This window comes from Microtus oregoni, unplaced genomic scaffold (assembly GCF_018167655.1).
Source record: "Microtus oregoni isolate MIOR12 unplaced genomic scaffold, Mior012 000042F_ref0000377, whole genome shotgun sequence".
NCBI classification, from domain to species: domain Eukaryota; kingdom Metazoa; phylum Chordata; class Mammalia; order Rodentia; family Cricetidae; genus Microtus; species Microtus oregoni.
The window spans coordinates 4,125,048-4,147,586 of record NW_024543209.1 but is presented as its reverse complement, the minus strand read 5'-3'; positions in this window follow the sequence as shown (position 1 = coordinate 4,147,586).

The following is a 22,539-nucleotide window of genomic DNA, read 5'->3' as shown; positions in this document are numbered from 1 at the left end:
TGTGTTCTGTGTGTATGTGTGTGTGTGTTCTGTGTGTGTGTGTGTTCTGTGTGTGTGTGTGTTTGTACATCCGTGCATGCGCGTGTGTGTGTGCATGTGTGTGTGTGTGTGTGTGTGTGCATGTGTGTGTGTACAAGTGCACTTGGCCCTATCTCTTAAAGGTCTATCACATCAACCCTATTACACAGAGGTCCAAACTTCTAGCACCCAAACTTGGGGGGACACCCTCAAACCCTATCCAAGCTACAGTAGTAACTACAGGGGCAGAGCAGGCACCAGAGCCTTCTTCAGTTCTGTCCTCTAGTTCCCTTGCTTACCTCACCACCTTAGATCTGCTTCTCCTATCCTGAAAGTAACCCCCATATCCCATTGGGCCCCATTTCCCTAGATTACTGAAGACTCAACGCCCTGGCCAGTCAAGTCTTAAAAAGCAGCTCTATCCACTTACACAGTACCGTTCTAAGTTCTGTCTCACAGTGGGCTCCTCACTCATCCCAGAGCGCATGCCCTCAGACCACCTGGTCCCCTCCTATACCCTGACTCACTTTCTGGACTTCTTGCAAATGCCTGTGGAAGCCACAGCTTCCACAAAACTGGCTAGGAAGCTGCCTGCCTCTTCCCTGGATCCCTGCCCCCTTATCCCTGGCTCCCTCTTAGTCCCAGCCTGTCTTAATCCTGCCTCGCAGTGATCTGGGAATTTGCCTAGGTTTAATCCTCTTTCCCAGTGGTCAGGGTTGTGGGGCGTGCCCTTAATCATTTTGGTACCATCTAGCCTGGTGTCTACCTACAACGGGGTAATTATAAAACAATTTCCTAAAAATGCAAGGAAACAAATAAAATAAAATAAAAAACCAAAGTAAAATGACAACCAAAACAAAAAACAAAACCCAGCAGCCAAAGCTGGTGCTGAAGAGATAGCTCAGCTGCCAAGCACTTTCTTGTCTTGCAGAGGACCTAGGTTTTGTTCCCAGCACCCACATGGCAGCTCACAGGGGTCTATAACTCTCTTTCCAAGAGATCTGTCCCTAGGGTGTCTGAGGTCCCTTGCATGAGCTCATGACAGAACCCAGAACCAGGCACATCAGAGCCCATAGAGGAGAGGCAGATGGGAACCCTGAAAAGCTAACCACCAAAGTGCAAGCCCACAAATTAAAAACTCCTTAAAGAGCCAAATCCTTGCTTAAAAGTTGGGGGGGGGGGTGAGGGGGAGGCCTTCGGGTCCCTTTGTGCATTTCCGTATTAACACAGTCACATTTGGCCATGCAGATGTCAGTTCCAATAAACACCAGGGCTTTCCAGGGCCCAGCCTCTAATTGAAGGGATTGTTACTGTTGGTGAATGGCTGGGGAATAAATTAGTGGAGGGCAAACCAGTTCATAAATGCCTGCTTTGTAAGGGGTCCTCGCGTCCTGGGGACCTCCACTCCTGTGGCCAGCTCTGCCCCAGGAACCCGTGCCAGCAAACGGTATTTATTATCCTTGTCGGCTTCACCTGGAGATGGACTTCCCCTGCCTTCGGCACAGCCAGGTTTGTTTCTTCCCCGCCCAGGAGGCATTATGGGAAAAACTCCCCCAGATCTTCTGGTTCTTGTTCCCGCAGCCTGACTTAGTTTATGAAGAAACGCTTCATTTGCAAGTCAGGGATGGAGACGGGAGTGCAAGTTTCGCACAGCCCACGCCGTTCCCGGTTTGTGTGCAGGTTCAAACACTTGCTCACGCGTGCACCGCCGCAACACCACGTGCATACACACAGCTGCTCAGATCTTTGTTAAGCTGTGTTCAACTGACTCCAAACCCAGTTCTGAGCTGGATGTGGCAAGCCGATTCTTCAGGTAAGCTATATAAAGCCTAAGATGATGCGGGGAGGGGCAAGTCTCCCGAGCCCCCTTCCTCATGTAAAGCACCCAGGACTCAGAATAAACACCGCATGTGATCCGAATTGAGCGGATCGAACCAGCTCCTGGTTTTTGCCTTCTACTCAGGGTGGACTACCATGGATGCCATCTTGAAATCTCAGCTTACAGCTGTGGGATTGGAAGGACTCTTTGTGCTGTTAAAGGTGGTAGAATTAAAGGTGGATTTTTACAATTGAAGAATTATTTTCTTTGTATAGTTTCTGATGAGGTGTATACATGCTCATGTTCTATAGTGAAATATGGTTTATAGCTCCCGCCCCCACTCCAATGGGCGAAATTAAAAAAAAAAACTCTTAGTTTCATAAAAATCCTTCTAGATCAGTGGTTCTCCACCTTCCTAATGCTGCAACCCTTTAATACAATTCTCTACATTGTGGTGACCCTCCCAACCATAAAATTACTTCCGCAGCTACTTCATAACTGTAATTCTGCTACTATAATATACATATTTTTGGAGATAGTGGTTTACCAAAGAGGTCGCAACCCACAGATTGAGACCCACTCTAAATTCTGGGTGTAGCTTTGGCAATTTTGTCTGGTCTTAAAAATGACTGAGTCACAAAGGTGTCTGTGACAGTCCCTGAACGGAGATCTTGTTCCACACTTCTGGTTGACCTTAGATGAGGAAAAGTAAAGGAAGGATTTATTCCTGGGATTTCATCTCCCCTCTTTGGCTGCTTCCTCCCTGCTCCCCCACAGGGTTCTTCTTCCAGCTCTCACACTCTCTGCTTTGCTTTGGGTTAAGGTCTGGCATAAGTTATTCACACCGTGGAATGAGCTAACTCAGTCAAAGTTAGGCGTTAATATTTACATTTTCGTTCAGCTAATATTCAGTTATGTAATAAAAGGTACAGGCATCCCTGAGGCCAGACATCTGTGGGAAAGGCAAGTCCTGGGACCAGTCTCGGAGCTCTGGGATAAATCTCGCCACTTTAGCTATATATCACCATTTAATACCCCTGTCCCTTCACAAAGAAACTCCTCTCCGGGGATACTGCTAAGAGAATGATGACAGATAATGTATCACCCAGCAAAAACACACAGAAAAGTAAAACTCTTGAGACTTGCATATAAAATGATACTTTCTCTCCATGGACATTGAGTGACAGTGAAATAAGAATATATTTATAAGAATCTATCATGATTTGTGGTGCTAGGTTTTGGAAAGAGATAAGAAGATAACATCCCAGAGAAGTGACATCTTTGACGGTCACTCTCTGATCAATGAACTAGTGTTCGAACTAGTGGGATAGTCTCGGGCTCCTCATTAGGTCTCTTGTTTCAACGCGTAAATTTCCAAGCCATCTAATGCAACGGCAGGAAACAGCAGGAAAACTGGCCATCCCTCGCCAGTGGAAGTCACAGACCAAGCTGAGTGTGGCGATGCGCTCCTATAAGTCCAGCTCTCGGGGTGAAGACTGGAGGATTGAGAGTACAAGCCCATCCTTGATGACAAAGCTTGTCTCAAAAGGGGAAAAATGGAAGAAACAGAAAGAAGAAGAAAGGCTGAGAGCGGTCCCCACAGTGCTCTGTCTCTCCTCAGAGGAATTCTTAGCAAATATGCTTAGCAGTGAGGCTGAATGAGAAGACAGCGTGCTCTGACTGTGTGAGCGTCCTCTGTGTGTCAGAATATGCTCTCTGAGAGCACAGCGATACAGAAAGAAACTCAGAAAGGGCAATTGCCTATCACTGTTGTCTTTCCACTATTCTGACCCACACCCCAGTGCAGTTAAGTCCTGTCCCCACACACTGCCAAGGGCCCAGAGAGGGTCAAGTCCTCCAAGGTCCCAAAAGAACCCTCTGATGTTGATATTTCAGGTGGAGGACATTATCTCAAAGCAGAGGGATGATGTCATGGTGGTGTATTCTGTCACAGGTAGATAACTCGATTGACTCAGGTTTGTGGTAGACCCAGGGTCCCCTCTGCCAGGCCCAGCATGGACATGTCCCAAACCCCCATGCCCAGGCTCTGTGCCTACAGTTTTCCCAGCATCGCCCTGCCTCCTGTCACCTGACATCAATGGAGATGCTGGCCATGACCAGCCTGTATAAAACCCTTTAACTCTCATTTTAGAGATTTGCATTCAGCTACAATTCAGCAAGTGGTTCTCATGTACCAGACTCCAAGCCAGGCTTTTGTTATGCAAAGAAAAGAGACAACATTCCTACTCTTGAGAAGGTGATATAGGAGAGAGAGAGAGAGAGAGAGAGAGAGAGAGAGAGACTCAGTACTAGGAAAGCCAAAGTAGAAGCTCTTGGATTTGGAGCTAACCTAAGTGAATTTGAGGCTAGTCTAGGCTATATAGCAAGATACCATTTCCAAAACCAAGCAAACAGAAGTCCAGAAATAAAAGAAAGGGAAGGAGGGAGGCAGAGAGGGAGGGAGGACAGAATGACCTTTATCTGAGTTAATTTGCATGCAGGTCAGAGGGAAGAGTCATGCCTCCTCCTTCAGCTGAGTGGCAGAGAAAGGAACGCACCAGAATGTGCTATGCCCCAGCCACCTCCCAGGGCCAGATGTGTCTGGTTGCAGAGCTGTGCACACGAGGCTTTGGGAACGTTGCTTGTGGCGTGTGGAGCATGAACCACCAGTCTAGCTGTGCCACGCCTTGGCTGAATTACGTCACAGATGTCACCTCTTTGTCCTTAGTTAGCTCACTTTCAAGGTCTCTTGTCATCTTAAGACTCTGCACCTGCCTTCTGCTTATGGGACGGGTCAGATTTTCCCTGTGCTAAGTTCCCTGTGCTGAGACAACCCTGCCCCCTGCACCAAAGCTGGCATGAAATGATTCTGCCATACTCCTTCCTATACCACCACCATCATCAAACAAAATAGGAGATAAAATAAGAGCATGGCACATGACAGGACACATGTACTGGCTTTTTTTTCTTTATTTGTTTTTGCTTGTTTGTTTGTTTATGGTCCACTTGACACGAGCTGGCGTTGTCTGATAAGACCTCAACTGAGAAAATACCTCCATCACAATGAACTGTGGGCAAGTCTGCAGGCCATTTTCTTGATTAGTCATTAATGTAGGACAGCCCGGTCCTCTGGTTAGTGCTGTCCCTGGGCAGATGGATCTGGGTGGTACAAGAAAGCAGACTGAGCAAGCCATGGCAAGGAAGCCAGGAAGCAGCATCCCTCCATGGCCTCTGCTTCAGGTCCTGCTTTGCTTGGGTTCCTACCTTGGCCTGCCTTGAGGATGGACTGTGATTAGGGCTCATAAGGCAAATGAACCTTCTCCTCCCCATGATGCTTTTGGTCATGGTCTTTATCAAAGCAAACAAAAGCAAATTAGGATGAAACATATAGTGAGTATAATCCTAAGAAAGGCTTGCCTGATGATAGCCTGGCATATCATGTGATACAGGCATTGAACGGGCTCTTATGGATGGACGGATGAATGGGTGGATGGATGGACAGATGGATAGATGGATAAATGAATGCTGACATCCTTCCGTATTAGTTACTTTTATCCTTACTGTGACCAAATTCCTGACAATGGTTTTACCCTGTAAAGATTTGCTTCTTGTACTTGTTTAATAAAATGCTGATTAGCCAGTAGCCAGACAGGAAGTACAGGCTGGGCAACCAGGAAGTAGAGGTGGGGCAATGAGAATAGGAGAATTCCGGGAAGAGGAAAGGTTAGTCTGCAGTCGTTATCCAGAAACAGAGCAAGCAGGATGAGAAAAATACCCAGCCACATGGCTAACACAGATAAGAATAATGGGTTAATATAAGTTATAAGAGTTAATAAGAAACCTGAGCTACTAGGCCAACCAGTTTATGATTAATGTAGACCTCTGTGTGTTTATTTGGGACTAAACAGCTGTGGGACCTGGTGGGATAAAAACCTCTGTCAACAAAGAAGCAACTTAAGGATTTGATTTGGCTCACGGTTTAAGAAGGAATATGACCCATGATGAAGGCACGGTGGCAGGTGGCTCCATGTGTCAGGAGTGTGCAGCTGGGACTCTTTACCTCACAGCCTGACAGAGCAGAAAGCAGAGAACAGACAGACCAGACTAAATCCCCAGACCTGTCCTCAGTGACTCACTTTCTCTGAGGAGACACCAACCCCTGAAGTTTCCACAAGTTCGCAAAACAGCAAACATCTGGGGGACCAAAGTCAAAGACAAGAGCCTATGAGGGACTTTTTGCATCCACACCCAAACACCTCTTAACCTGATCACAGCACAAGGTACTCCAAGGAGGCAGTGTGGGAAAAGGGCTACTTATTGTAGGCATAATCATAGCATGGCGCAATGTGGACGCTCAATAAATGGGTGTTGAAGAGGTAAATGGTGAGGTCGGGGAGATGCTGTCTGTAATAGCCACACAAGGATGAGGACGGAATTTGGTCCTCCAGAAACCACACGGAAAGATAAGTGTATCAGTACATCCCTGTATCCCTGCCCTGGAGAGCAGAAATGGGGATCCTGGGGGCTCACTGGCCAGCCAATCTGGCTGAATCTGTGAGACCTGGTTCATAATCAGAAGGTGCTGAAAGATTGAACGAGACACATAGTGTTGACCTCTGACCTCCACGTGCACTTGTGCATTCATGAATACGTCCAGAGAGCAGAATGAATGAATGGAAGAAGAATCACTAGGCATCGTAATCCACACCTGCAGTACCTGGGGAGAGGCAGGATCGTGAGTTCCAGCCTTGCCTAAACTGTACTGAGACTGTCTCAGGAAAAAAAAAAGACTGATGGGAGCTATAAAAGGATTTTAAGCTACATAAATACCTTCCGTTTCATTCAGCCAGCTGTCAGCGTGATGATTAAATTAAAATTCATTTAGCTCCCTCCACCCTCTTTAAGTATGAAGCTGAAGTAGGTGAGACCATAGCCTCTCTCTGTTCCTGCTTGTCAATGAAGCAGGTCTTTGGCTGCACGGGCTGGGGTGGGGTGCCTAATCGGTGCTGGTATTGCAGTGAGGACGGCTTTCTGTCACCTGCCTCTCAGGCCGACATGACCCTTTGGAGGGCTCATCATGTCCTGCTCATCGGCAAGCCTACCTTCTTCCTGTGTGCCTCCAAACTTCATGTCTGATGTTTAAAAAAAATCCTTTGAAAGGACAGACAAAAATTATGACATTTGCACCTTTTTGGGGGAAAGAGTAGCTACCTTCTCTTAAAGGCTACAAAAGACAAGACAGGGAAATTCTACATGACAGCAGGAAGACAGGCTGGGTAACAATAAACACTGCTTCTGCATGGCTTGGCCTGTGACTTGCTTGGTATACTCTGGCTTGAAGTCCCATGTACCCTGCTGTGACAGGAGCCAGTGTCCTTCTGGTGTGAGTGTCTGTCTCAGCATAGCCAGGCTGCTGTGCAGGTCACATCCACCCTAGTAATGTTCATATCTTCCTCCCTATGAACAAGCATTTGGGTGTAATGCAGTTGCTTTTGCAGGCTGCTGTGTCCTTCTTATCACCCTCAGTGTGGCTGAGTTCCCACGAAACAGAGGGATCTTGGGCTGGGACAACACAGAACATTCCAGAAGCAGCAGGGCCAATCCAGTTGGTGGCTGGCTATTCCTGGCTTGGGAGGAGAAAGCCTTTCTCTTTTGGATCTTGAGAATGACCAATGATGGCTTCTCCAGGGCCTATCTCATGAGAGGACAGTCCTCTGTGTACCCACTTCCCTCTCCAGAGTGTTCCTCTCTCCCCAAAGGCAAAGTCTTGGAGTATCTACTGGTCTACTCGTGTGTGTGCAACAGCATGCGTTGTATGTCTAAATCACGCCACCATGGAGAACCCTAAGTGCTCGCTACTCTGACACAGTAGCCTCCTGTCTATGATCTCTGCATGTGCTCTACCAACAGCGTTTCTTCAGCTAGCCTCTCGGATGTCAGGAACCAGCTCTGTGGTTAGTTTTTGGATTTGTTTGATTGAGTTAGAGTCTGTCTATATAGCCCTGGCTGGCCCAGAACTCACAAAAAAATGTAGACCACGCTGTTCTTGAAGTCACAAAGATCTACCTGCCTCTGTCTCCAGAGTTCTGGGATTAAAGATGTGAGCCACCATGACAGACTTTCATGAATTTCTTCAAAGCAAGTTATGGTCTATATTTATCTCCTATGGCTGTCATAACTCATTAATATAAACTTGGAGATTTAAAACAGTAAAAATTTGGATTCTTGGAGCTCTGGTATCCTCAGGGCTGAAGTCTAGGTATGGGCAGGGCCACATTCCCTCAGGAGGCTCTAGAGGAGAGTCCGTTGTTGTCTTGCGTGAGATCAGGTAGGTCCTGGCATTCTTTGGCTTCTGTCTGCAGCACACTAACCCAGTGGTTTTCAACCTGTGGGTCACAACCCCTTTGAAGGTCAAATGACCCCTTCCTTAGGGTTGCTTAAGACCATTGGAAAACACGGGTATTTGCATTACAATTCATAACAGTAGCAAAATTACAGTTGTGAACTAGCAATGAAAATAATTTTATTGTTGGGTATCACCACAACATGGGGAACTGTATTAAAGTGTCACAGCATGAGGAAAGTTGGGAAACACTAGTCTGCCTCCATCTTTTCTTCTCTCTGTGCTCACCTTTTCTGTCTCCTCAGGGACAACTGTTGTTGAATTTCGGACCCAGATACTCCAGATCTTGTACTGTGAAATCTTTAAATTGACTGCCTCCGCCATATTTCTCTTCCTGCATGAGATTGCATGTTCAGATATTTGGGAAGTTGTGACATAGATCTTGCTGCTGGGAAGCCGTCATTCAGCATACCACATTCTCTTCTAGGGCTGCAGCTCACCCCTAAGTCAGACTTGGATCGATGTATAGTGGGGATAGTAACTGCTGCTTTGCACAGTTTTCTGTCATGTCAAAAATACACTGTCGATTGATAGGGGTGAAAGGTTGATGTTAGCTCACAGTTTCCCAGGGTTCAGCCATGGTTGGCTGGTTCGTTCCATTACTTTGGGGCTTCTGACTAGTACATTGCATTTGACTAGTACTAGTACATGACTAGTACATTGCACTTGACTAGTACTAGCACATGACTAGTACATCATGGTAGGAGCACATGTTGGAGGAAGCTTCTCACCTCCTGGCAGCCAGGAAGCATAGGAAGCAGTGTCTGAAGTCCCACATTTCCTTTAAGAGACCCTCTGGCTTCAATTCTTTCCCCCTTTCGACACGTTCCTCTTCCTCCACATAACGGCACAGGCTGGTGCCCAAGCCGTTGGCACAAAGGCCTTTGGAGGACACGAATTCAGACAACTCATTCACCCACCTTGTGTTGAGTGTTGTTTGTGGATACAGACATCTGTTTGGTATCGATCCTATGAAATGAACGAGGAGGCCTAATTCTTGCTCTCCAGAAGTTCTCAGTCAAGTGAGTCAGAGACTACAACATCTAAATCATCAATTATACACTGTGATTGATGCTATGCAAACCGGGAAAGGCCCGTCACTCAAGAACCCGACAGCCCACATGCCAGTTCCCATCAGTGTCATCCTTTTGTTCATATGTCATAGAGTTGGCTTAGCCAGAAAATGCATGCTGACGGAGGAAGAGAGGTGGCACGGGGATGAAAGAGTGCTCTTCCCTGGAGAAGTTTCTACAGCGCATGAACATGTCTGTCTGAATATTGAAAACAAGGAGAGACATTTAGTGCAAACCCCGCACTGGGTGTGTAATGCATTTGACTCCGAGCAGAGAGCATCTCAGAGTCAGAAACTGCTCCCCCGTGGACAGAAGTGATGCCTTCCAGAAAAGCTGTCTCCAAATTTGTGCACAAATCAACAGCTTGGACGGAGGCCAAGAAGCAAACTCACTCCTTCACTGCCGAGTTATTTAAGCATTTAATGCTTCAAGCATGAGAGGCTGTGTGTGAGTTGCCCGTGTGAATGAGTGCACTGGAGAGGAAGTGACCTGGCTCACACACCAGAAACAAACCGAGCCATTCCTTTTGATCATGGGCTTTTTGGCTAAGACTGGACCCTGAGTTTCCTAAGCAGATAAGTGCTTTGGTGATTTAAATGAGAAATGTTCCCCACCGGTTCCTGTAACTGAACACTTGATCCCAGTGAGTGGTGCTGTTTGGGGAAATTTTAGAACCTTTAGGCAGTGGAGTCTTGACGGAGGAAGTACATCCTGGTGGATGGACTTTCAAGGTGTAAAGCCTCACCCTGCTTCCTGCTCCCTTGCTCCCTCTTTCCCACTCTCATCCTCCTGCCCCTTTCTATCCCCCCCCCCCCATATGCAACTGAAATGTGATCAGCCAGCCTTCTGGTCCTCACCATCTTCCTCACCATCATGGACTCTTTCCCTCTCAAGCTGAAATAAATCCTTCCTTCTGTTGTTTTTTCATAACAGAAAAGCAACTAACACAGGATCTGAAGTTCTGTAGACCTTACTCAGGCTGCAAAGATGCCAAGAAGAGAAATTAAACAATACCTTATCAAGTGATTCTAGAAAGTTCTATCTCACAATAGAAGTTCCTCTCTGTAGCTCCAGTCTTCCATATTTTAGGGGGGGAATCAAACTGTGAATAATGTTTACTTTTGAAGATTGGTACAGAGGTATAGAAGAAGACAAAGGCTCATGGTCATGCAAGTGACCTAAAACCATTTTGTTTTGTGGAAAGACTCCTAGACTCTCTTCCTTAAAGGGCACATACAATGTTATAGTAAAATGACTTTTCTAGTGATATTTTTCATAGTTGAAATTCAGTGAACTTCATGGATAAGTTATTCCAAATCAGGCCTTGTCTTAAGTGCCTTGCCATTGTCTAAAAAAAAAAAAAGAAAGAAAGAAAGAAAGAAAGAAAAGAAAAAAGGATTATGCTGTGGAAGAAAGTTTTTTTATGGCCTTACCAATAACCACCAATGTTCAAAGACAGTAGCCAGCCTTCAGTAGAGACTTCTGGAAACAAATTCTTGCCCGAGAGAGGGGGCGTCTGTGAAACACGGTGGTGCAGATTCCATCACTTACTTTCAGAGTTACTTGTGTTGACTTCTAAGTGGAGATGTCAATGTGGAATCTCAACAGTGATTAGAATCAGGAACCTGATCCTACAGCTGAAGGATGTTACCAGAGCGATGGGGAACTGACTGGGTTTCCAGGTCCTCTGAGCATGTCCTTCAGCACAGAGGGATGACTTCTGACAATCTTATTGGCTCTCAAAGAACTAATAGTGCCAGCCAGACACTGGCTTATATGTGTAAGTATGCTCACCACAAAAACAAGCAAACAACAACAACAACAAAAACCAGGCAAGTCCGTTCTTTGGAGAACAGAGAAATGCAGGTGAATAATTCTGCCCAAACATGACCTCTGGGAGGATGGTGGCAAGTAGACTGTCTACCATAGGAATCTCCACTTTATTTTCCCAGGCCTTACTGAGCCACACCGCTTTTACAATAAACATCACTTGAGGGCCTACTATGTGCCAAGCATGTGTGCTAACCATCAGAGGTGAAGAAAAGTTAACAAATCAGCATATAGTCTGTCCTCCATTTCCAAGGGTTCTAAAGCAACAAATTAAAAAAAAAATTCCTGTATCAAAAATAATTGAGATCTGGCTTAGTGGGTAAAAGTACTTGCTGCTAAGCCTGATAGTCTGAATTTGATCTCCTGGGACCCACATGGTGGAAAAGAGAGAGCCAGTCCAGAAAGTTGTCCTCAGACATCCATACACGCACACATATAAACACACACACACACACACACACACACACACACACACACACGGAAGCATGGGAATTAAAAATTAAAGGAATAAGAATTGGGAAAGTGTGCCTTTGCCTAACATGTGCAGGCACGCTTCTCTTCCAGGTATTCCCCAGGCAGCACAGCATGGTAATCATTTCCATGGCATTTACTTTGTGTCGGGTATTGCGAGTAATCCAGAGCTTGTTTGAAGTGTACGGAAGGATGTGTATAATCGGTTCTAGGCAAACACTGCATCATTTTAAATAAGTACCTGCAGATTTGGATACCCACAGCAGGGAAGAGGGTCCCCTGTGGCCACTCAGCTGGAGTCACTTCTCACCTTCCACCATGTGGGTTCCAGGGATCTCATTTAGATCATCAGGCTTGGTGGCAAGCTCTTTTCCCTGCTGAACCAACTTCACAGCGTGATAAACAATACTGTAGAAACACATGCAAAGGATGGGGCCGGAGAGATAGAAGCACATGCCAAGGATAAGACATTGCAAGAACTCACAAAAAGGTCAAAAGAGCTGCAAAGAAATGGGGACAGAAATGAATTTGTTTCCTAACAGGTGCTGCTTAGTACTTTTTCAGGGCCTGTCAAGTAAAACAGGAAAATCTTTGCAAGGCCTATTTGATGCTCATGGTCAGAGGGGAACACCCGAGGGCCTGGAACCAGCCTGCTGTGTGTCTCTGCTGCCACAGGCTATCCTTACTGTGTCCTTCCCACCCCGTCACACACTGCCCCAGTGCGGGGCTTACAAGTCTCAGGACTGCTACAGTGCCTCTTGTAGGACAGACCATCCTAGGCAAGACAGAAGTACAGTAGGACCAAAGTGCAGGAAAGCCTAGCAGACAGGCCATTTGCACAATGCCACCAGGAAAAAAAGGGGGGAGAAAGAAAGAAAGAAAGAAAGAGAAAAATGTGACCCAAATGAGAACCAATAAGCACAAGTACTGAATACAAGTTCATATTTTCTGAGACATCTCTGCATCTTTCTACACATCAATAGATTCATACCTACACAGATTTATTTTCACACACACACATACACAGCATTCCTTAACCAAGTACAAAGAATGGTTTTAATCTAAAAATGTAAATATGCCAGTGCTGCTCAGCCCAGGCAAGTAGAAGACACCCACAGGCTCTATGCCCAGGCACCATTACCACAGATGAGAAATGGGAGACAAAGAGGAGTGGAGTGTCGGTTCATGTGCTGTGGAGAGAGGCGGAACTGAAGAAGCAAAGGAGGTCAGAAACAGGCTGATGCCAGGCGGTGGTGGTGCACACCTTTAATCCCACTACTGGGGAGGCAGAGGCAGGCAGATCTCTGTGAGTTCGAGGCCAGCCTGGTCTACAAGAGCTAGTTCCAGGACAGGCACCAAAGCTACAGAGAAACCCTGTCTCGAAAAACCAGAAAAAAAAAAAAAGAAAAAAATCCTTTCTTCCTCTTGCAATGTTTATAATTTAGCTAAAAAGAACAAAGTTGGCCAGATCTACAGCTCAGTTGGTAGAGTGCATGAACCCTTGGCTTCCATCGCCGCTATTTTATAAACCAGGCATAGTGATACATGCATAGAATCCCCAGCTCTTGGGAGGTACAAGCAGGAAGCTCAGAAGTTCAAGGGTACCCCAAGCTATTAAGCACCCTGGAGGCCTGGTTATGTAAGACCCTGTCTCGAAGCAGAGCAGGAGTGAAACATATGCCACGACATAATGCCTTGTAAGTCACCGTGAGAACTCAGCTTCTCAGTTTCCCTCTCAATTCATCCACTCACCCATTTACGTGGATACCTCTTGACCAGCTTCTGTGTGTTGAGCTGAGACCTTTACAGATCAGCTGGAAAGTGACCGTTTTGAACACTGCACGGTGGTACTATCAGCCAACGGCTGTTTCTGCAATTGTTTGGACTTTATTTTTTAATTGCATTTGACCCCACGATTTTAGAAGAGTTAGTGTGGAAATGGAAAATAAACGCATGGAAATGAAACCCTCAAGTATGGAACAAAACGAAGACAGCGCTAGCCATCAGGGGCCCGCTGTGGTTAAACACTTACTGGAATTAAAGCCGTGAAGGAAAATTAACAATAACAAAATAAAGCTAAGGAACTTTCATGCGCTGTTTTAAGTAGCTTGGGAAAGATCTAAAGGCGGAGGACTTTTAGAGAGCTGTTTGTATTACAGCCTGTGAGAATGGAGACCAAGCCTCTTGTGTTGCTTCATTCACACACTCATGGAAAGTGGAAATACTCAGGAAGCTGTTCCTTGTAAAATTCGTGAACTTGCGGAGGACCAGAGAGCAGTGCCCAGATCCCACTGCCCGTGGCTCACAACCTCCTGGAACTCCAGGCCAACAGACCTGATGTCGACTGACCTCCACCAGCACCTGGGTGGGCATGACGCACATAGGCTCGTGCAGGCATGCACACAGACACACACAGCATACACACAGACATGTAAAGATAAGTCAAATGAGGCACCCACAGAGGCATGAAGGAGGTAATAGGGTCCTGTGCTAGCCTTCCACTCATGTTTTTAAAACTCCATGTACAGAGGCCAAGGGCTGTGATCTGGATAACTGGTCCCCAACCGCATGTGTTGAAAGATCGATTTCCAGCTTGTGGCACTTCTGGGAGGAGGTAGACCTGGAGCAAATGTGTCTGCTGAGGGGCGCGTGCCCATGAACAGAATATTGGGGCCCTTCCTTTTCTTTCTCTCTTTCACTTCCTTGCTATGAGAGAAGTATCTTGTTCCAGTCCCCAGCTCCCACCCCTACTATGGTGTGCTGTCTCACAGAAGCGCAGAATCAACAAGGCCAAGCGTTCACCAAAACCTCCAAACAGAGAGCCCAAAGCAAACTTTCGTTTTTTGCCAAGCTACTATTTCAGGTGCTATGAATTTTACCCCCAGTAGTAGAACTGGTCCTGGCAATTAAAGAAGGACCTTGGGCGGCTTCCTGTTTCTCTTCTTCCATAGCTCACTCATGTCTTCCCTTCTTCAGCCGTGGTTCTCAGCAAGGGACACTTGTCCCTAGGAGACATTTGACAGTTTCTGTAGACGTTTGTGTCGTGATTTAGAAAGGGGTTCCTACTAGCAGCTAGTGGACATAAGCCAAGGATAATAATAACCACCCTACCCAGGGAAGCCTGCCATACAAGGAATCACGTGACTCAAAATGTTGACATCAGCAGTTCAGTTGAAGTAAACACTGGCCTTTATAAACTTTACCTGTAATTCAGGAATTCAACCTCTATTTTAAATTTTACAAAATCCAGGTCAGCTTTCTAAATCCTTGGACTGTGCATTTTCCTCCCCGATTGATATGGGATGAGTGACTACTTCCATGTGGATGGAAGAGCTGAATAATTCAGAAAGAGACAGAATAATCACTGTCATTTGCTAAGCGCTTCCAGCAATCTAGCCAAGCACAGTTTTCAGAACTTCTGTGTTTATTAGCACATTGTATCCTGATAAGAGCCCTGGGCCTGTCCACTGTGCTCCTCATTTTACAGACAAGCAGTCTCAGGCTAAGAAAGGTTAAGGGATGCAACCCAAGTCACAGAGGCCCTAAGATCCAGAATTGCAGTCGAGAAAGTCTGGTCAAGGGGAGAAGAGACGTGGTCGATTAGTGAAAAGCAATGAGGTACCCACCCAAGATGCAAAGGAGAGAGGAGCTAGTTAGAAAGCCAGCTGGAGCAGACCAAGAGGAGGACGGCTGCTTTCCTCTGCCTGTTCTTAATGCTGACTCTGCTAGAGAAACTGCAAGTTCTGAGTACTGGGCCTCCGACATCAGGGCCCACGGCATGCGGTCATGCTGTTTAATGCCCTCACACTGTGGCTCTGTCATGGCCTATAAACAAGAGGCTTCCTCCCCCTGTGCACACTCCTTGCATTCTGTTAAGCCAGGCCTCGCTTCGTGTAAAAGCTGCAGACTTGTGAAGGGGACGGAAAGCATGGGATAGGTTTAAATCTGCCTCGGCAATATGCTGACTAGTGAGCTTTGTTTATTAAGATCTTTACGTGGGGGGGAAAGTACCACGGAGTTTGTGTCAGCTGGTTTATAGAGTGTCCCTGTTTTCAAGATCGGGCTTCTGTTTGTCTTCTTTGCTGAGCTGATTGGAGGACTTCTAGAGCATCCATCATGCCTCAAACATCTGTATTAGAATCAGCAAGGAAGAGCCACGGCTCCAAATGGAGTTCCAACTGTGGGAAGCCCTTGTCTGTCAATAGATTAAGCTGCTATTTTTATCCAAAGAGGAAACTGGGGAGGGGGGGAGTATAAATGAGTTAAGGACAGCAGAAACTGGCCTGCCAAGTTATTTTTGCACACTTGCAAAAGGATGTGGGGCGGGCTTTTGTTTTCTTGCTATTTGAAGAGAGGAATATTTAGAGTGTCACCATCTCAAATCTGGGTACTCGGGGATAAATTTATTCTCCGCAGTTTCCCTGCACACTTGAATGCGTCTCTGAATTAGAAAGGATGGACACCTTCTTGCTTAAAACCTGGGCTTCAAGTCTTACTCAGATGGAACAGGTCTCTGTAGAAGGAACTGCATTGATTGCCAATACTCACACAGGACAGTAAGAACGGTGACTGTAGCAAGTAGTTGATATACATGTCACCCTACTAAACCCCACCCTTTTCTCAGTTACTATTGATGCGATCTACTTATTAAAAACCTTACTGAAGAGTAACATTTATATAGAAACTGGCACACATTTTTGAAGTTATACCTCTGTGAATTGCACAAACTGGATACACTTAAGAAACCATTATTCAGAAGAAAGAATGGGATCGGGGGGGGGGGGGATGTGGATGAGTATGACAGAACTTTCCCTGGCTCTTGGTGGGTTTAACTCAGGGTCATAATCCTGGAAGCTTAGCTCCTGCTAAAGCCACCTGAAGCCAGTGTCCTCTGACTCATTGTCTTATGTCTGAGAAAAAAGAAACGTGGACAAAGAGTGGCAGAATGAACTCGCATTCATTAAAAGAAAATGAGAAAAAGTTCCTAGAGTGGGAGAGGCTCCAAAGGATGAATACAGCCATGTTGCCCTGACAGGGAGTGTGTATGTGTGTGTGCGCATGTGTGTGCATGTGGGGGTAAGGTTGTTAATGGGTATTATGGCAGGAATTGGATGGAGACTGAAAGTAATCTTTATTGGGATTGGTCGTTTTTGAGCCTATGAAGGCCACACCAGTAAGAAAGAAGTCTATACACCCTATGTATATCCCCTTGGTTCAAAGTCATTGATTCATTCAGGAAAGGGGTGACATGAACTTTTTGACTAGATTAAGATCCACCGTGGGCCCTGCTCTTCCGTCTAAAGCAGTGGTTCTCAACCTTCCTAATGCTGCAATCCTTTAGCACAGATCCTCACGCTGTGGTGACCCCCAGCCAAAACATTATTTTCCTCACTACTTCATAACTGCAATTTCGCTACTGTTGTGAATCGTAATGCAAATATCTGTGTTGTCTGATGGTTTTAGGCGACCCCTGGAAAGGGTCATTTGACACCCCTCCCCCTGGGTCGAGACCTACAGGTTGAGAAACAATGTCTAAGGGGAGCTAACTTCTGCCTTGCAGCCACACTTCCATCCTCTCACCCCACTTTAGATAATCCTCGCCTCAGCTTGTGACATCACAGATTTGTTTCACCTGGCTTTCACTGTGCATATGTGCTGGTGTACGCTATGGATTCTCTCATGTCCGGCTTGTCCGTTCAGCGTTATTATAGCATGTGGGGTTCACCTGTGGAACTAGGCTTAGTTGGATTGTGTATGTTGCCGATTTCTCATCCTTCCAGCTTTAGAACTTTCTGGTACATGAATATGCTGCCATTTATTTTCCCTATTTTAATGTAAATGGGTTTTATGCTTACCTTGAGGTTAAAGTTTAAGTTTCAGGTCAAAGGTTAAGAACACCGAGAGGCAAGAGACAAAAATAACTCTCCTCAACCCATGACTCCTATGAAGAGTAGCTCTGGATTATGGCTCAATCTGACCTGACTCCAAAGCCCAGGCATTGGGCACCATGCTGTTTCATCTCAGAAAAACAGGGTTTGCAGACACTTCCCCCATTGGGTGAAAAGGTCCTTTGTGTAAATAATTTGGGAGACTCATAGGAAGGGGACATTTGAACAATGTGTCATGAGTCCTCCTCTTGCCATCTCTGTGAAATGATTGCCTTCAGGCATTCCTCTTGGTCTGTGATTCCATCTGGCACTCTTTCCCTTCTCTGGTGCTTTGATTGGCTCTTCCACTAGGCCTGTCAGGATCTCCGGTGCTGAGTAACAGAAGATGGAGAGGCACACTGCACCTGGGACCTGCAGAGAGACACCGAGTGCAGGCCATATGCTTAGAGCCGAAGCTGTGGAGAAGGTGAATGTGTCAATGGATTCACAAGTGACAGACTGGGGTGCATGCTCCCAGTTATTTATGCACACACACACTTGTGTTGTTACCTTGGCTGTCTTCCCTGCTCACATTTTCTCACCCTATGTCTATGATGCTAGTCTATGATGTTAATACCAGATCTTTAGCATGCCCATGCCCATGCCCAGGAACTCGGCGGACTCTATCCCCATTAGCACTCATCCTGTCTGCACATTTTCTAGAAGGAGAAGAGAAGGACAAAATACTTTGAAAGAAGATTTAGAGATGCAGAACCATTCGCGGTTGATCTGTTGCTAACCATCTGCCCTCTTCAACTGAGTGGAAATTCATTGTAGAGGGGATGCCAGCCCGGCACACAGGGAGCATGTTGTAGGCAGCCTTTTTGGCCCTCACAGACCACCTGTAGATGTAGATTTCAGCCGAGCTTGCATAGAGTCAGCCTTACCGGAAGCCTGTGAGGTTAGCTGGTGGTTCACAGATGATTGTGAAACAAATGCAGTTTCCCTGAGACTGAGCACAGCTTGTGAAGATGACAGAAAGAAAGCACTGGGTCAGCGAAGGTGGGAGCCAGTTGTTTGATTTACATAAACCCCATGAGGTGCCCAGGCACCCTGCCAGAAGGACCCACTCGTGCCCTGCAGTCTTGGGGAACCCTTGACGTCTCCCCTTTGCCTCCCTTAAAGGGTAGGAGAGCCTGCTAGGAGCCCACTGTATTGTCTGGAGCTGCCGCTCAGAAGATCTCAGATTTTAGAGCAGATAAATATGAAGCTTCGAAGTCCTTCCTGAATTCAGGTTCCCAGGACGCTTTCCCAGAGACTCTGATAAAGTGAGTCTGGTTTAGAACAGAGATCTAATGATAGAGGTGGTCTCATACTGACAATGTTATCTATCAAATCCCAGCATTCTAGGAGCTGTATAGCGAAGCCAGACTGCAGCAGCCAAGAGACTTGATGATGAGCACAGAGATCAGAGACAGGCTGGGTGCCTCGCTTGCATTTCACACCTGGGTCCACATCCTAGACCTTTGCAATAAAGCCTTCTTCATTGTATAAACTTGTTCAAACTGTTTTCTAATCACTTGCAAGCAAACATGCCTTCCAAGTTTGGAATGTGAATCTTCAAGAGGCAAGAGCACAAGCTTGGCTTAATTTCCCCGGATTCCTGCTTGCACACACACAAACAGGGAGCCCTAGAAGGGACAACTTGAGCTGTGTTGGGGAGAAAGGGGAATGGATAGTCATGTGTGGACTATTGCTGTCTTAAAGGAGGTGGATGGGAATGTGTGCTGCAGCCCCCATTCTGTCTGGAAAGACTGCAAGAAGGTTATTTAGCCAAATTCTGCAGCTCCATCTTCCTGAGGTGGCGTAACTATATGCAGAAAGATCATTAAAGGGCTGCCATTCAGGCCTTGGCGCTATCTGACTTTACACATGTCCACTGAGGCAGACATTGCCCCATAGGTCCCTGAGACATCATGGGTCACTGCCAGGAATTCAGTCCCAGGAACTCAGCAGCAGCTGCAGGTGAAGAGACACCATTCCATATTGTCACCTATGGCAGCCTTTATGGACCTTGACTAAGGTAAAACTGAATCCTTGGCTTGCCCAAGAGAAGGACTCTCAGGATGAACCGGTATGAAGCAGTGTTGGATTTTATTAAAAGAGATTTTTAATATAGATGTTAAGCATGGGTATTAAAACACAGAGAGGTGTGGGCTTTTCCAAAGAATCCGCATCCTTGCTTTTACTGTGTGGGTGGCTGTTGAAGCTTTTATCTTAAGGGATGCTAAGGAGGAGCCCCAGATGCACTTCCTGGTAAAGGATAGGATGGTCGATGATAAGGTAAGCCCCCAACTCAGCTCACAAAGCTTGCATGCAAAGCTAAGAAGTTTTTACTGTCAATGAGCGTTTTTAACTTGTCTGTGAGATTCCCAGAAAATGTCTTGGAAAGGAAAACAGCCATAGGTCATCGCCATTTTAGTATCCTTCATATAAAAGGAGCACTGTCTCTATATCAGTGAACTTCGTGGCAAATGCTAATTACGCTGGGATTCTTGATCTGCAGCTGGCAGGAGGCTTTAACCAGACACTGGAGTGAGTGGATCCCTTCCTTTCCCCTGTTCCCTTAACTTCCTCCCCATCTGCCTCATTATCAATCTGTGCCCAAGGGAGTAGTGGTGAAGGGGGACATCTGGGTCTGGCCAACACCACCCTGGGGCATGGAGGTCCCTGTCAGCCTGCCCCTGGAGGTAGAAGGTCTTTCCTCCTTACTTAACCTCAAGGAATTCTCATTTGAAGGTAAGGGTGGATGCGGGGAGTGAATCTAATGTGTGACATTTCTCCCTGTAGGCACGCCCTTTGAGACAGGGATAAGTCAGCAAAAAATGCCAAGCCTGACATCGGCTTTCAACCCGACCACATCCGTCCCCTGAGGCGACAAACATTAGATGGCCAGGCTGCTTTCAGGGAGAGAGGAGCTGGCAAGGAAGAACGATGGGATGAGAGGGCCTCAGAAAGGGAGGGGGAGGACATAGGTTAACTCTTCAAATCCATTATCCTGATACAAGCTACCGGGCACCTTTCCGCATGGCGGAAGTACAAATGTGTCATTAATTCACTGGCTTCCTGTCTGTATCACTGGGTTCCCAACTCTCCCCGCCTTCTGTACGAGGTGCAGCAAGTTCCAGATTTGATCATCTGCCATTCCCTGAATTGCCAAGCTCTGCAATGTGCAGAGAAGGCCAGCCAGTCCAGCAGTAGGATGATAGAGGTCAAAGGGCACTACATGAGGCTCTTCAATAACTGAAGAGTCGACCAATTTATGAAAATCATGAATGAGTTAATTCATTACTCACAATGATTAATAGCTAATTAACACCAGGATGGAGCCTGACCCTACTTTTCATTCCTACTAACTCTGAGTACCCACTCGCAGACCCACCTCCAGGGAAGAAGATGGAGTGCACATCGACACTGTGTTCAAGGCCACCCAGTGAGCGAATCTTCTGATAACGGCAGGACTTCCTCAGAGGGGGCATGTGCATTTTAAACTTTATATTATGGAAAATGGAGAGATGGTTCTGTAGTTGGGAGTGTTGCCCACTCTCACAGAGGACCAGAGTTAGGTTCCTATCACCGACACAGGGCAGCTCAAAACTGCATGTAACTCCTGAGCATCCCAAATCCTCTTACGAACTCTGAATACACCTGCACTCTCACCTGCACCTGCACTCTCATGCACCTGCACTCACACCTGCACCTGCACTCTCGTGCACCTGCACTCACACCTGCACCTGCACTCTCGTGCACCTGCACTCACACCTGCACCTGCACTCTCGTGCACCTGCACTCACACCTGCACCTGCACTCTCGTGCACCTGCACTCACACCTGCACCTGCACTCTCGTGCACCTGCACTCACACCTGCACCTGCACTCTCATGCACCTGCACTCACAACTGCACTCACACCTGCACCTGCACTCACACCTGCACCTGCACTCACACCTGCACCTGCACTCACACCTGCATCTTCACTCACACATGCACCTGCACTCACACCTGCATCTTCACTCACACATGCACCTGCACTTACTGTGGAACAATGATCTTGTACCCTGTAAAAATCTGTCACTTGTATTAGTTTAATAAAACACTGATTGGCCAGTGGCCAGGCAGGAAGTACAGGTGGGGTATCCAGAACAGGAGAATTCTGGGAAGAGGAAAGGTTCAGTCTGCAGTCATCACCCAGATGCAGAGGAAGCAAGATGAGCATGCCTCACTGATAAAAGGTACCAAGCCACGTGGCTAACACAGACAAGAATTATGGGTTAATTTAAGATGTAAGAGTTAGTTAATAAGAAGCCTGAGCTAGTAGGCCAACCAGTTAATAATTAATGTAGGCCTCTGTGTGTCTCTTTGGGATTGAACAGCTTTGGGACCTGGCAGGACAGAAACCTCTGCTTACATGCACTCATGCATGCACCTGCACTCACACTTGGATATACCTTCACACAGAGACACATACACACACCATTTAAAATAAATCTTTATATCTTAAAAATCATGGCTGACTGTAGTGAATTCCTACAGCTTATTAATATCTTGACATCTTTTTTTTTAACACAAATTAGATTTTCTCACTCTAGAAATGCCACTCATCTTGACAGTTTTCAATTCTTTTCTCAGTTCCCCAAAGTTGTCAACTGGGTGTTGCCTTATTCAACTTATAGGACAGCTAGATACAATGGATTTGACTGTCCACTGACTACATACCCTATGTGGTCACCAGTTATGGTGCAGTGACTACCTCACGGGGACAATCATGAAATTCATGGCTGTCTTCTCTACCAGGTATATCCAATTTTTTTAAGGAGTAAATTTCTCTTTGGTGATTTATTTATTTTCACATTATGTGCATTGCCATTCTGCCTGCATGTATGTCTCTGTGAGGATGTCCCAATCCCCTGGAACTGGATTTAGACAATTGCGAAGTGCCATGTGGGTGCTGGGAACTGAGCCCAGGGCCTCTGGAAGAACATCTAGTACTCTTCACCACT